The sequence below is a fragment of the Trichechus manatus genome, unplaced genomic scaffold, assembly GCF_000243295.1.
Source record: "Trichechus manatus latirostris isolate Lorelei unplaced genomic scaffold, TriManLat1.0 scaffold00012, whole genome shotgun sequence".
Taxonomy (NCBI): Eukaryota; Metazoa; Chordata; class Mammalia; order Sirenia; family Trichechidae; genus Trichechus; species Trichechus manatus.
This window is the reverse complement of record NW_004443948.1, coordinates 13,470,247-13,485,480: the sequence shown is the minus strand read 5'-3', so window position 1 is coordinate 13,485,480 and position 15,234 is coordinate 13,470,247.

Sequence of the window (15,234 nt, the reverse complement as noted above, 5' to 3'; positions counted from 1 at the left end):
CACACACACACACACACACACACACACACACACACACACACACACAGTACTTGTAAGAGAATCAGTCCAGAGATTCAGATGCCAAAGTGTACTGGCCACCCATTGACATTGCGGCCATACTCCCAAGAGTTGTGGGGGGAAAAGGGAGGTGTCACTCTAATCGTCATTCATTTTCACTTTTAGCCTGTTAATTCATAATGTGAGTGAAACCTGCATTTTAAACTGAAAGTAAAAGAGTAGCCTATTCACTCTCTCTAGGTGTATGCAAACCACTTGAAACCAATTAGATGTCAACAGAATTGTTAATTATCCTGGGGTCACCACCTTTGGTGAAGCCTTTCAGAGTAAAAGGGAGGTGTGGCTTAGCTCACAGCAGGTTCAAACAGCCCTTTAATTGACAAATTTTATACTCAGCAGCTGGATTGGCTAGAGAGGTTAAATCACATTTACTCTCTTCCCATAGAAAAAAATGGATAGACCCTTATGTGTATTGTTCATTCATTTATGAAGCAAATACCTACTGATTGTCTGGTATGAGCTCCAGGCCTGAGCAATCCACTGGTAAATAAGAGAGGTGATGCTGCCCTTTGAAACTTATTTATGAGCAAATACAGTCACTTGCCAGTTTACAGATGATTAATTAGAAGAAATCAATTTAAAAATACTTCAGAGAACTCTTAAGTCTAGAGACCTCGGACGCCTAGGTTGCTTTGTTTCCGAATTCTGAACACCAGGCAGATGAAAGTACTATACCCTCACTTAGGCTGGAGTGTTAACAAATTCCTCATAAGTACAAACCTACACCAACAATACACCAAGCTTCCCTATCTGCCCCTCCAGGTTCAACACTCCCATTCCTGTTTGGAAAAGCCACCTTCCTATAACCAGTATCCCAAATTGGAACTTGGAATACATTTCTACATTTTCTCAAGAACTAGTCAATAATTATACTTGGATAAACTTGAAATGCCATTAGTATTTTAATACACTGGGTGGGAAATATCCCAAATCAGGAGAAAAAAGCCCTGGGTTCTGATCCTTGATCTTGTACTTAATAGCTAACTAATAATGGGCAAGATTTTAACTTCTTTAATCTTTACTTTCCTGATCTGTATCTCTATCTCTTACCTACTTAAGAGTGTCAATATAAAGCTTACAACAGACTCCATATGAAATTAATTTGAAAATCAAATAATGATTTATTAATGTACAGCATTTAAATGCCACCATGATTTCATTCTACAAACTGAGAATAATAATGCTTATAATCCTCCCATCATAATTGTTCAGCTGACATAGCGGTTTTCAAAATGTGGTCCAAGAAACTCTGGCAGTCTCCAACACCCCTTCAAGGTGTCCATGATGTCAAAACTATTTTCATAATAATACTACTAAAATGTTTTTTGTCTTTTTCACTCTCGTTCTCTCAGGAGTGTACAGTGGATTTTACCAGAAGCTACAGAGCATACAATACCAAAACAGATTAAATGCAAAAGCAGGTATGAGAATCCTGAATACTGTCTTCTACTAACCCAGATAATAAAGAGCTTTTCTAAAGTATTAAAATGCCATGCTTCTCATGAATTATTGTTTTGTAAATGTTTTCAAAATTTTCATAAAATTTTGTTAACATGTAATGAGTTTACTATTGTTATGTTTAAATTAATCATTTTAAAAAAATTTTTTGGTTTAAATTTCTAATAGCACTAATATCGATAAACATAACCCACATATACAAAAACTCTCTGTGGTCTCCAATATTTTTTAAGAAGTGCAAAAATGTCCTGACGCCAAAAAAACAGGTTTGAGAACCACTGACCTAAAATAATATATGGAAAGGGCTTTGGAACTGTGAAGCATCATATACATAAAAACTGTTATAATAATCACTGCATTAGAATTAAGTAGAAATTTATTAATGGACCTGTATTCTGTACTATCTCTTCCATACCCTGTGTTCCAAACAACTTGTTAAAAATTTGTAATACAGTTTGTTCTGACACAGAGGTCTGCTGGCATGCTTATATCCATTAAAAAAGTAATGGGACAATGTTAAATAAGGGCAGGAAAGTATAAGTGAAATCCATGTCTCAATAACAAACCCAATGCTACTGTCTTCTTTAGAATGTAAAGAGTACCAGTATCCCAACATTTTCTATTTGGGAGGAATGCCATAACAGAGCGGCAAGCAAATCCAGTCACCCACTTAAAGAAGAGTTGAAGAATGGGAGTATTTATCCACTTCCTCTCTTTTTCTGGGAGCTTGGGGACACTGGTTCAGCCAACTGTGTGCTCATACTTGGTGTCTGAATACTAAGATAATAGAGCAGAGTCATAGTAAGAGACAGCAGTGGTGTCAGTGTTGAGAATTTTGCTGTAAGCTGGTAAGCATCTGCCAGAAGCAGTGGCAGCAGCTATGGTAGCAATGAGCGTCCAGTGGTGGTGGCTTTAATGTCAAAGACCTTATCTTGTCTCTGTGCTCAGCAACTAAGACTTCCTTGGTTCCAGTCCATATTCTGAGTCTGGTTATATAGCCTTACTATAGCTGCTACAAGTTACTTTATTCCTTCCAGTTCTTTTCTGCTTATGTAACTAGAATTGGTTTTTGTGGTTTGTCACCCAGAAACCTATAAATACTGGCTGCCTAATTAGATAGATTTGGGCATTTAATTACAGTTCTGCTATACACAAGCTGGAGAATTTAGGCAAATTATTTCACCTCTTAAAACAATTAAAACAATAGTAACTACCTGTTTAGTCTTGGTTTACTCATCTGAACAATGGAAATATGAGGATTAAATGCTACACTGTGTGTAAAAACAAAGAATGGTGTCTGTGATAGTTACCGTTATGTGTCAGCTTGGCTAGGCCGTGATTCTCAGTATTATATAATTATCCTCCATTTTGTGATATAATGTAATCTGATGTGATCTGATGTGATTTGATGTGATCAGCTAATCAGTTGTAAGAGGAGCTTCCCTGGGGGTGTAGCCTGCACCCAGTATATATATGAACATTCGGCAAAGCTCGCTTGCTTGCTCTGGATCCTGTTTCTGGCTTGTCATCATCTGACCTCTGGTTCTTGGTACCTGAGCCAGCAGCCTGTCGCCCGATCTGCCGACTTTGGGATTCATCAGCTCTGTAGCCCTGTGAGGCAGCAACCTGTCATCTGCGCTGCTGACTTTGGGACTCACCAGCTTCTGCAGCCCTGTGAGCCAGCATCCTGCTGTCTGACCTGCGATTCTGGGTTCGTCAGCCCCTGCAGCGTCTTGAGTCAGGAGAAGCCTCCAGGCGATGTCTAACCCACAGACTTTGGGACTTGCCAGCCTCCACAACAGCGTAAGCCATTCCCTTAAGTTCTCTCTCTCTCTGTATGTATATGTGTATGTATATATATCACTAGTTTTGCTTCTCTAGAGAACCCAGCCTAGGAGAGTGTCTGACACACAGCAAGCACTTAGTTACTACGTGCATTTGCAATAGATTTGAGATACAATCAGAGAAAAGTCCACTTCAGAAATAAAATTACTCTAGATTCATATGAGTGAACACAGGCAGCAGGACATCATTCTTACACTGCTTTAATATTTCCTTTCCTGAGGGCTGAAAACAAAGACAATAGAGCTAGTAAACAGAAAGGAATGAGAGAGACCACTTCATAAAGGGTTTGATAAAATTTGATGAAGGATAAATTTGAATTAACATGGCAGAACATGGAAGAGTTTTGCTCTTCATACAGAACAATTTTGTGGTATCCACAAAGAACAACTGACTTTGAGCAATTATAAAAGAATACCATCTGTTATTAGTGGTTATTATATTAGGAAGTTAGTGGTTAATATACATGCATGTGTTAATAGTTCTGTTATTTTCACCAAATTACTGATTACTTAACTGGAACAAAATTTAAATTCAAATGTATCTTAACTTGAAACTGCAAGAAGATATAAACAGAAACATTACTAATTAGAAAAATCAGGGGCTTATTTAGTAGGAAAAACAGTATTGGATTTCCCTAGAAAATCACTGTACGTTTGCTCAGTGAACTATATAACAATCTTTTCTTCCTTCCTTCTTTCGTTCCTTCAGTTCTTTCTTCCTTCCTCCCTTATTCCCTTCCTGCCTTCTTTCTATTCTTCCCTCCTCCTTTACTTTTTTCCCTTTTACCTCTTTTTCATGTCAGTTTGTAGTACTATTTTATAAAGCAGAAAAGCAAACTGCACGTCCAGATTAGTCAGCATTGAATGAGATTTGAAATCAAAAATGGAAAAAAAAACCCTATATTTACATTACAGATCAGTTAGTTATAATTAGAGATGGCTCAACTGCTCTATAGAGATCCAGCTCTAGCTAGAATAACCACAGAACTGTGATAAGAGCAGAGTCCTATTGTACCCTAGTGTGCAAAAATGCTGCCCTTATAGGTACCACACCACTGCTTTTTCAGTCTTTTCTATGAGTCACAAACACTTCATTCTTCATGCAACTGTCCATCTAAAGAATAACAATCTTGACACAAGAAGATATCGTTTTAGCAATAGCAAACAAATAAAGAAACTACTTGGCAAATAAACATGTAGATGAATTATATTTATCTTCTTTTGTGGTATTTTATAATACCAAATTTCATACCTTTTTCATTGCACTCCTTTTTGCTAAAGGATTTAGTCCCATGCAATATAGTATGTAACCATATGCTTAGGCTGGGTTCTCTAAAGAAGCAAAACCAGTGCAGTGTATAACTATACAGAAATTTATATAAAGAAAACGACTCAAGCGGTTGTAGAGGCTGAGTCAGGCTGAAGGGTTCTCCTGAGTCATGGAGCTGCAGGTACTGGTGAATCCAAGATCAGAAGGTCACACAGTAGGACTTTGGCTCACAGGCTGTGGAGGTTAATGAATCCTAAGATTGGCTGGTAAGACAGCAGGTAAGCTGCTAGCTCAAGCCCCAAGAACCAGAGGTCAGATGAACAGGAGCCAGCTGCAAGATCCAAAGCAAGCAAAAGCCAGCGAGCTTAGCCAGTAAGTCCATCTATATTGGATGCAGGCCACACCCCGAAGGAAACTCCCTTTCAACTGACTGGCTGCTCACAACAGGTCTCATCACAGAGGTGATTATATCAGATCTCATTATGGCAGTGATTACATCATTTAAAAGCTGCCAAACTACATCATAACTGCCAAACCACTGAGGATCACAGCCCAGTTAAGGGGACACACAATGTAACCATCACACCATACATATATATATTTGGATCTCATACCTGGAAAATATAATGTAAGTAACGGATGCATTCCCCTAGAAAAATGCACATACACATATAGTTTGGAAATCACAATAAAGGACTCACAGGTGTCTTTATAACCAACACAGGTAAGAAGCCTCAGATATGGAAAGACTATGGACTTTTGATTCATCTAAAGGTAGATTCCAGAACTTACTATCCTTCAGATAGTAAGATACTACAGGTAGTCCTCGACTTAATGCCGCATCTGAGTTACAAATATCGGCACTTAAGACTGTCTGTTTTTTTATTTTTTATTTATTTTTGTACACGTTATCAGTATTATGTACAATATTCAGTGTTGCAGCATGTAATCTGCTGATGTTATCATCCTCAGATGTTCACTCACAGATGTTCAAATATCGGATTTATAAAGATACTGAGAATAAAAGGCAATAACAATGAAAACTAAAAAGAAAAAGAGGTATTCAACTCAGAAACAACTTACAATGAAGTCATCAGAACAGAACCGCATTCTAAGTCAGGGACTACCTATATATTCGAGAACTAGCCTGACCATAGATGAGTTACTTACTCTTTCTATGCTTCAGTTTTCTCATCTTTTAAACTGAAATAGTAAACATATCAACCTGATGAGACTGTTGTGGGGATTCAATGAGATAATATTCCTAAAGCACTTAGAACAATGATAGGCAGAGTGAGAGCTCAGCATATGGTAACTGCTAGCATTACCATTATCATCATCTGATTATAATTATTATCTTTTAAACAGAACTAAAAATTAGCATTACCTCATAGATTTGTTTTAACAAGTAAATGAGACAAAGTGTGCAAAATATATAGCTGTTCATAGTAAGTGCTCAGTAGACATCAACTATTGTCATCATTAAGCTTTTGATTGATTTCACCTAATATAAACTCATGAAAATGGATGCTGTGGCTGCCTGTATGTAAAAGGGAAGGCTTTCTTATTCCTGTGTCGTGCTACAACAAACAGGGCTTTATAAACCACAGTGGTTTTGGGCAAGAAGTAAACATCCAAATTGAGATTGCTAAAGTATAATTTTCAAACAGTTAGAAGTCTGACTCTCATAAAAATATAAAATGAACCAAAAAACAAAAAAACCAAACCCACTGCCATCGAGTCGATTCTGACTCATAGTGACCCTATAGGATAGAACAGAACTGCCCCATAGGGTTTGCAAAGAGCAACTGGTGGATTCGAACTGCTGACCTTTTGGTTAGCAGCCAAACACTTAACCTCTGCACCACCAGGGCCCCATAAAATGAACACATGTCAAAAACTTCATTCATCTCATTAACGAATGAGGAAACCAGTAATACGTTATACTTAATTCAAAGGAGAATTTAAAGAACAAAGATGCAGTCAAAGATGCATTTCTAGAAGATGCAAAACTGGATGATGTCCTATAGGGCAATATAATGTAATGGTTGGGGTTATCTTTTCTACAGAGCAAGATTCAATTGTATCACTTCCAGACAAAATTCATTTGCATTGGTATAGACAAGATACACTTTCATTAATAACAGTTTTCTACGAGTTAACGTTTACCCCCACAAGTTATAAAATAGCCTAGTCCACAGGAGGTCCATCAAAGGTGCACAGCCCTAGAGAGTCAGGTAATCTCTGGAAAGTTTGTAAGACAAGACCCAGCAACTCACTGAAAGAACACCCAGTTTTCTTTGTATTTCCTATCTTGAACAACTTTTTCAAACACAAGTCACTTAGAAATACTTCCCTTTCCAAAAAGAAATTATTTAATCTATGAGTTTTACAAGAATACATATTAAATGCCCACCCCCCGCCAGTATCCCTCTCTGTGGTTTTTACTGGGGTTTTACCTGAGGTTTAGCCATCAAACACCACCACTCGTATATAGTCCACACATTTTTTCCAGGTTGACCTAGAATTCCCATAGCCACTTCAAAAAGTGGCAAAACAAATTTTTATCTAAACATGCCATCTTTCTGTTTATATTAAAGTCACAGGAATATTATGACTAATGGAAAAATGCACAAATAGGTCATTTTCTTTTTCTCCCCAAGAGTTAACCAGCATGAAACAGAAATCTGTATATTTAAAAACCATTTCATTTTCTAATTCTTCATAAGCACTAAATACTTTCCATCGCTTTAAAAATCATATCCATTGATGCATAGCCACCATGGTGAAGTTAATTCTACTCTCAACTATTTTTGAAAGCAGTTTGCTAAGCAGAGGAAAATTGAACTATGAAATGAAAACTTCTACTGTGACACTAAAGACACAGAGAACTTTATCCAGATAACATATAATATTAATGTATTTAAACTTCATTAGACATGGGAATAATTTCATACAGATTATGACTGCTAATTTCAACAACTTTCAGTAAAACAGTTTTGTCTGTCATTTTTGTCTATTTGTGTGTGTTTATAACTGATCTACACAGAGATATCTTAACCCCTCTACTTTAAAATATTCTGACACCTGCAAAAACACATAGTCATAAAGCTCTTTAAAATCAAGTTATTCTTCCTTCAGCTTGTTTTCATTGTAGGTCTACTGGACGATTTCCATCCTCAGCCCTATTTGCTTAGCAGTTAATTAATATACTTTCGCTATTGAAATGCACTGTATAGACCTTGTGAATTAGGGGATGTCAAATACTGTAGTTCATGTAGATGTAGCTAGGATACAATTGTACGTGTCTTTTTTATTTTTGTTTTATTTAATTTCCCACCATTTTATGATTGCTGCTATTTAGAAAAAAAGTGCTGATGCATCAATTAATGCAAATTGTATAAAGGCTTCTATAATTTAGGCTTAAAATGCCAGATCCAACCAGAGAGCTGTATTCTCATGAGCTGCAACTTAAAATATGGGGCTCAATTTCCATTTACCTAATGTTCCCCAGTAATAAAGACATGTCTATTAAGGACATCTGTTACAATTTGGTAACCTCTAATTTTAATGGGAAATAATAGAGTTCATGTCTGTAAGATTAGAGGTTATGGACTAGGTCTTTACACTGGTTTGGCATCCTTGATATGCTGTTCTGCCAGCCAACCTAATGTATTCACAAAAGGCCCAAAGACTTGGTTCTGCAGGCCAAAAAAAGAAGAAAAGAAAAAAAAACTCAAAACTCTGCTATCTTGTCACTTAGCTCATTGCCTTGTCGAAATCTGTCACTACCTGCCAGAAAATAATATTTTGATGCTCTTAAAAAGAAAAAAAAGCCTGTGAAGAGACAAGAAACCAGTGAATAATTATACAGTAACACGTACTCTGCCAAAGGGGAGGAGGAAGAAGGGAGACGAGAGGAGCGAAATGGAGGGAAGAGAAGAGACAGTCCCTGAAGCTCCGCCTACCCCCATTGGAGCCATGGCCTCTCACTGATGTTTAGGTTTTAGATATTTTTCTCTTGGCAGGGGGTGGGAGGTGGAGCTGAGGGAGGACAAAACTTTTCCTCTGTTGTTCCCCTCTTGAACTGACAACCTACCGACAGAAAAGAGAATGCATCTCAGAAACAATTATATCTGCCAACTTCAGCAATTGTTACCAATGAAATCTTGGGTTTTTTGGGTTTTTTTTTTCTTTATTCAAGCCAAACTTCAGCATTCCTTTTGAAACCAAGTCCTTAATGGCATTTAGGACTCTCACGGGTATTTATTTTAGCTGAGTATCTTGGATTTGCTATGCCAAGAGCAATCCTGAGTAAAAAAGATTCCTGTCACTTTATTCAGGCTTTAACAAAAAGCAACCTAGCCAGTAAATCACTAAATGGAACTACCAACTTCCTATGACATGCATGAATAATGTCTTAGCAGTCTGCTCACCGGAAAGATTAGAATGAGAGTGAATAAAACCCTGTAAAAGTATGCCTATACAAGCTGGGCTGAGAACTCCATCAAAATTGACTTCTCTCATTTGACATCTGAGTATTTTGAAATGTCTAACAGAAGCAGCAGAATTAAATTTCTTTCCAACTGGCTTTCAGCATAAAGGAAGAACTATAACCAAATGCACTAGGTTTTAAGTCTCAATATTAACTTGACGACACCTTGATATGAGGGGGGGGCCTAGTGGAAAGAAGAAAGCAAGTTTGTTGCTGAATAGCCTAGATTAACAAAAACTGAACAAGTCATGTTTCACACAAATATTTTTCTCTTTAGTGGGGGAAAGACAGAAATGTCCATGATCTGGCATTAGAATATAAGTTGGGAAGGTAAATTGTCTATGGGAGTTACCCTGTTAAACCAGATAGTGGGAAGATTGAGGGATTTTCAGTGTTTGCAGAGGTTGATGAATTTATTTTATTATGATCACTTCTCTAATAACAGTGCTTACCTACCAGCTCACTCATCAAAACTGTAAGAGAGCCACCCGTGCATTCCATGCTCTGACTATGCGCTTTACATCCCTATGGAAGGAAACAAAAAGGCATTCAAATGTGTTCTTTTTGCCTTTTAGTCTCCCTGTGCTTTCTAAATACAATAAACTCACAGTTAAGTCATTACATGTTGTCATTAAATTTATAAATCACCACCTTTCATATTTCTAAATGAATATCCTATTTTGTTTTCTTTTCCTCAAAAATATTTTTATCTTAAACTGATCCTTCCTGCACCAAAAACAACAACAACAACAAAGAAACTTTCAGAGTCTAGAGAAGAAACAATATGCACTTTTTTGTGTGTGGGCTAGCTAATCAAACACTTTTCTACTGGATTTTCAAGTAATTTAAATAAACTCAAAGCATTCCTAAGTCACAAAAAAAAAAAAGAAAAGAAAAGAAAACAGACAAGCAAAAAGCAAACCCGATGTATTTTGATGAGAAGTTTATTTCAAAACAACTTAACAGTAACAAGAGCTAGAGTTTTTATATTTTACTAGTTCACATTCTTACCTTGGCTGTTTGAGAGATATGACTGATCGGCTTTTAGTGGACGATAATAATTACACAAATTTTAAAAAGAAAAACAAAATAAAAAAGCTATAGCATTTTTTCAGGCTTATGTGGCTCTTTTGATTAATCAATCATCAATGGGATTAAAGGCCATTTATATTAAACAAATTGCTTACGGCTGCAGCAAATTGTGTTTTGAGATTTAGTGATAGGGAATACAAATTGCCAGTCATGTTATTAGACATATAAATCACAAAGTCACTCAAAATTGATTAGCTGACTCCAATTTTTCTGAACACATTGTTACTTTGGTTTATTATTATTCTTTCACAGGTCAGAACAGTTCAATTCTATTTCTAATACCTAACACTCAGGTTTTTTTTTTTTTTTTCATTTCTATATACATTATTTCAGATTAAAAAAAACAACAGAAGTTTGCTTTTAGATGAATGATTTCTATTTACTATGTATAATTATCCCAGGTTTAGAAACTAATATATTTTAATAACATAATTGCAAAGTATTTCTTACGTTTAATGATGGAATCATGTTAGAACAAACCCATAATAAACACACTCTCCCTCCAACATTAGCATTTTCCTAAGATCCTAAGTATATAAACTACTTTGAAAAATAGAGAAATCACAAAAGGGGATGGAGTGTACTATATATATTTGTGTTATTATGATGGCCTTTATGGTAATAATTAGTCATTGTTAAAATGATAATAATTCATTTTTTTATTGTGCTCTAGCTGAAAGTTTACAGCTTAATTTCTCATATAAAAATTTATACACATATTGTTTTGTGACATAAGTTACAAGCCCCACAATGTGACAGCTCACTCTCCCTTTCCACCTTAGGTTCCCTATGTCCATTCAACCGTTTTCTGTCCCTTGCTGCCTTCTCATCCTGCCTCCAGACAGGAGCCGCCCATTTGGTCTCATGCATCTGACTGAACTTAGACGCGTACTCCTCATGTGTATTATTTTTTTGTTTTATAGTCCTGTCTAATCTTGGTCTGAAGAGCGGCCATCGGGAATGGTTTCAGTCCTGGGTTAACAGAGTGTCCGGGGACCATAATTTCAGGGGTTCCTCCTCCAGTCTCTATCAGACCATTAAGTCTGGTCTTTTTACATGAATTTGAGTTCTGCTTTGTACTCTTCTCCCGCTTCCTCTGGGACTCTCTGTTGTGTCAAGGTGGTCACTGATGGTAGCCAGGCACCAGCAAGTCCTTCTGGTCTCTGGCTAGTGGAGTCTCTGGTTTATGTGGTCCTTTCGTCTCCTGGACTAATATTTTCCTTGTGTATTTGGTTTTCTTCATTCTCCTTTGCTCCAAGTGGAATGACGCCAATTGATGCATCTTAGATGGCCGCTCTCAAGCTTGTAAGACCCCAGACACCACTCACCAAAGTGGATGCAGAATATTTTCTTAATTAACTTTGTTATGCCAGTTGACCTAGATGTCCTCCAAAATTATGGTCCCTAAGCCCCAGCGCCAGCTACTCTGTGCCTCAAAGTGTTTGGATGTGTCCAGGAAACTTCTTGGCTTATGCTTTGGTCCAGTTGTGCTGACTTCCCCTGTATTATGTACTGTCCTTCCCTTCACCAAAGTTGATCTTTGTCCACTATCTAGTTAGTGAATTCCCCTCCCCCACCCTCATAACCATCAAAGAATGAGAAAGCATTCATTTTTAAAAGTGTGCACATATTATTTGTTTTCTAAGTAACTAAATGGTTTAGAAGAATATTCAAATTTTGAGTTCGGAATTAGCACGCCTGTTTCCCTGACAGCTGCCCCTTCCTATTCCCAATACACGACATGCAAAGCTGCCAGCAGATTCTTATATATGGCTCTCATTGTATCATTGCCCTGTAGACATTTTTAATGGCTCCCAATCACCTATAGTATAATTTTCAAGAAATTCCTTTTCTCAAACTAGTCTTCACAAACTCTGTCATCCAATCAACTCCAAAACTTTATACATTACCTAAACACTATCTTGCCTTACCACTGCTGTCTGTGTTCTCAATAATGACACTTGTGAATCTCCATCTGTTTGTCTTATACCCACCCTTCAGCACCCAGATCCAAGACAACTTACTCCCTGAAGTATTGCACACTAAGACAGCTCACATCATTCATTTACACTTCTACTAATGCATTATTCTATTCCATTCTACTTTTTTTTTTTTTTTTTTACTTCAAACTGTGTATGTCTTCCTTTCATTTATAACAGGCATAAATTATAACAAAGTGTTGGTGATAGCTCTTTGTCCCAGCATTCCAGAGACATTATACTTTATAAAGCACATGTGTCATAACCAAATTACTTGCTAGGAATCTACAGTACACTATTATCAAATGATTTACTTTAACCTAGAAACCAACACACCTGCAAATTATAAACTAATTCTAAATATCTTACAAAATCCCCCATTCTCATTAGCTCCATGAACTTAAGAGCCTCAAAAGAAATCAAGTGGAAAGAGAATGCACCGCTTTCCTGATGTTTACCAAGGAGCTACACTGGTACGCAGTATAAATGCAGAAGCTGAGAGCCTTCAGAGTCAGAGAAACCTGGGTTCATATTTTTGCTGTTACTGACTAGCTAAGTTATCATGCAAAACACTGGCTGTTGTTTGCTGCGTAGAATAGAACATAAGTTTTCCCAAAACCAAATCCAAACCCCTTGCTGTTGAGTCGATTCTGACTCATAGTGACCCTACAGGACAGAGCATAACTGCCCTAGAGTGTTTGCAAGCAGTCGCTGGTGGATTCAAACTACCGAAGTTTTGGTCAGCAGCCGTAGCTCTTAACTACTGCACCACCAGGGCTCCAACAGTTTTACCCTTCTTTTAATTCCTCACACTTAACAGTATCGTCTACTTAAGTGTGCTCACTTAATATTTATTATAAATTAATCCAGACAGAAAGCATCAATCTCTTAAGTATGGATGACTAAGACATTAGTTACCGGTTTAAAGACTTCGTTTTAAGGGTCAAATCTATGTTTATAAAGTTATCAGAACAATTGAGATAATCCAAATTATTTTTTCATGAATTAACAATTTCACACAAAAGTATTTTCTCTGATTTATACCACAAATATACAAGTAGTTACTATGTGGTAGGCATTTGAGAAGAAACAAAAATAAACGTGTTATCCTTCTGAAGCAAACAATTATCTAGTAACGAGGAAGTGCATAAAAATCAAGATTTATAAATGGTGCTAAGAGCTGTAGTTGAATTATACAAAAAATACTATGGCAGCTCAGAGAAGGAAGCAACTAAAATACTTGGGGAAGAAACATAAAGGCACCACAGAAGAGATAAAACTTATAATTAGATCTCAAATGGTCAGGAAAAGAGACAGAAAAGTAGGAAAGGCCACTCCAAACCAATGGCATACTAAATAAGTAGAGAGCTAGAGATCATGAACTGCTTGATGAAGGTAGGTAGTTATTCAATATGGCTGGCATATAAAGAATCCGTTGTTGTTGTTGTTAGGTGTTACTGAGTTGATTTCAACTCACAGTGACCCATGTGACAGAGTACAACTGCCCCATAGGGTTTTCTAGGCTGGAATCTTTATGTGAGCAGATCACCAGGTCTTTTCTCCTACAGAGCTGCTGGTTGGGTTTGAACGGCCAACCCTTCGGTTAGCAGCTGAGCACTTAACTGATGCACCACCAAGGAGAGTCAGGCAGGATTCTAATTCATTCCACGGTAACTTTTCTTTGGATTATTTTATAATAAGATATAATGAAAACACATTTAAGTGTTCTTGAGTATACTTTTTTTCATTCAAAACAAACACGAAGAGAGAAAATGAGATTTGCAGCTTGAACTTCTTAAAAGATTTACATAAAATCATAACTTGGTCTTTTAATTCTGCAACTATATCAAGAACTTATGGCTCAAAGAAATACACGATTTTTGAGCAAAGATCTAGAGTAGAATGCTACAACTATTTCTTACATATTCACTCTGTATTCAGTCATCATAAAATCATGGCTTGCACTTACATATGCAAGTTTAATTTTAGGACATAAATAAATATCCAATTAATCTTGTCACAAATATAAACTATCAGAGAAGTATTTCAACATCCAGGAAAGGGGGGGGGGTAGTTGTCTTTGTTTTCTATTTTGACTTTTAGTGTAAGGTATTACAAGTACTTTAATAAATCTAACTCCTTACCCTTTGAGTATGTAGACATGTGTAAAGGAAACATCCAACTTCTGTATCTCTACACACTTTAAAAATAAACACTCATATTCTTATTTTTATTTTTCTATCACTTGGGTACATGGGAGCCCTGGTGGCCGAGTAGTTAAGATCTCGACTGCTAACTGAAAGGTAGGCGGTTTGAACCCACCAGCCGCTCCACGGGAGAAAGATGTGGCAGTCTGCCTCGGTAAAGATTTCAGCCTTGGAAACCCTATGGGGCAGTTCTACTGTGTCCTATAGGGTCGCTATGAGTCAGTATTGACTTGACAGCAATGGGTTTGGTTTTTTTGGTTTATCACCTAGCTGCAGAGTAGCATTTCATCTATGTAGAAGATCTTAGGATGCTGGAGGTGGAGGGCATTGTTTTTTCTCTTTCTTTTCTTTTTTTTTTAATCATGCTATGAGTAATTTCCTCTGAACAAAAGGGTTTTCAAAGCTCTGTTATGGCTAAGATGTCAAAAATACTGGTAAATAGTCTGAGGGTTTCACTAAACTACAAACCTTTCTGCAGTTTTTTTTTTTTTTTCTTTTTTAATCTATATTAAGTTCCCCATGGGTGCACTACTTCCTGTGAACCATTTTCCCAGTGAAACAGAATATAGACCTGTGGTTCAAGGAAATAAAAAGATGTTATTCTTAGGCATTACACCAATATTTGCTTTAGTTAAATAGAATGTCTTTTATAGATGCTAGCAGAGGAGAAATCCCTTCAAAACTGTAACAAGGAAAATCCCTCAAAAAAATACAGACTTTCTGGAGAAGGATGTAGAGCATAATTCTAACTCACAAAAAAAAAAGACCAGATTTACTGGCCTAAAGGAGACTGGAGAAACCCCGAGAGTAT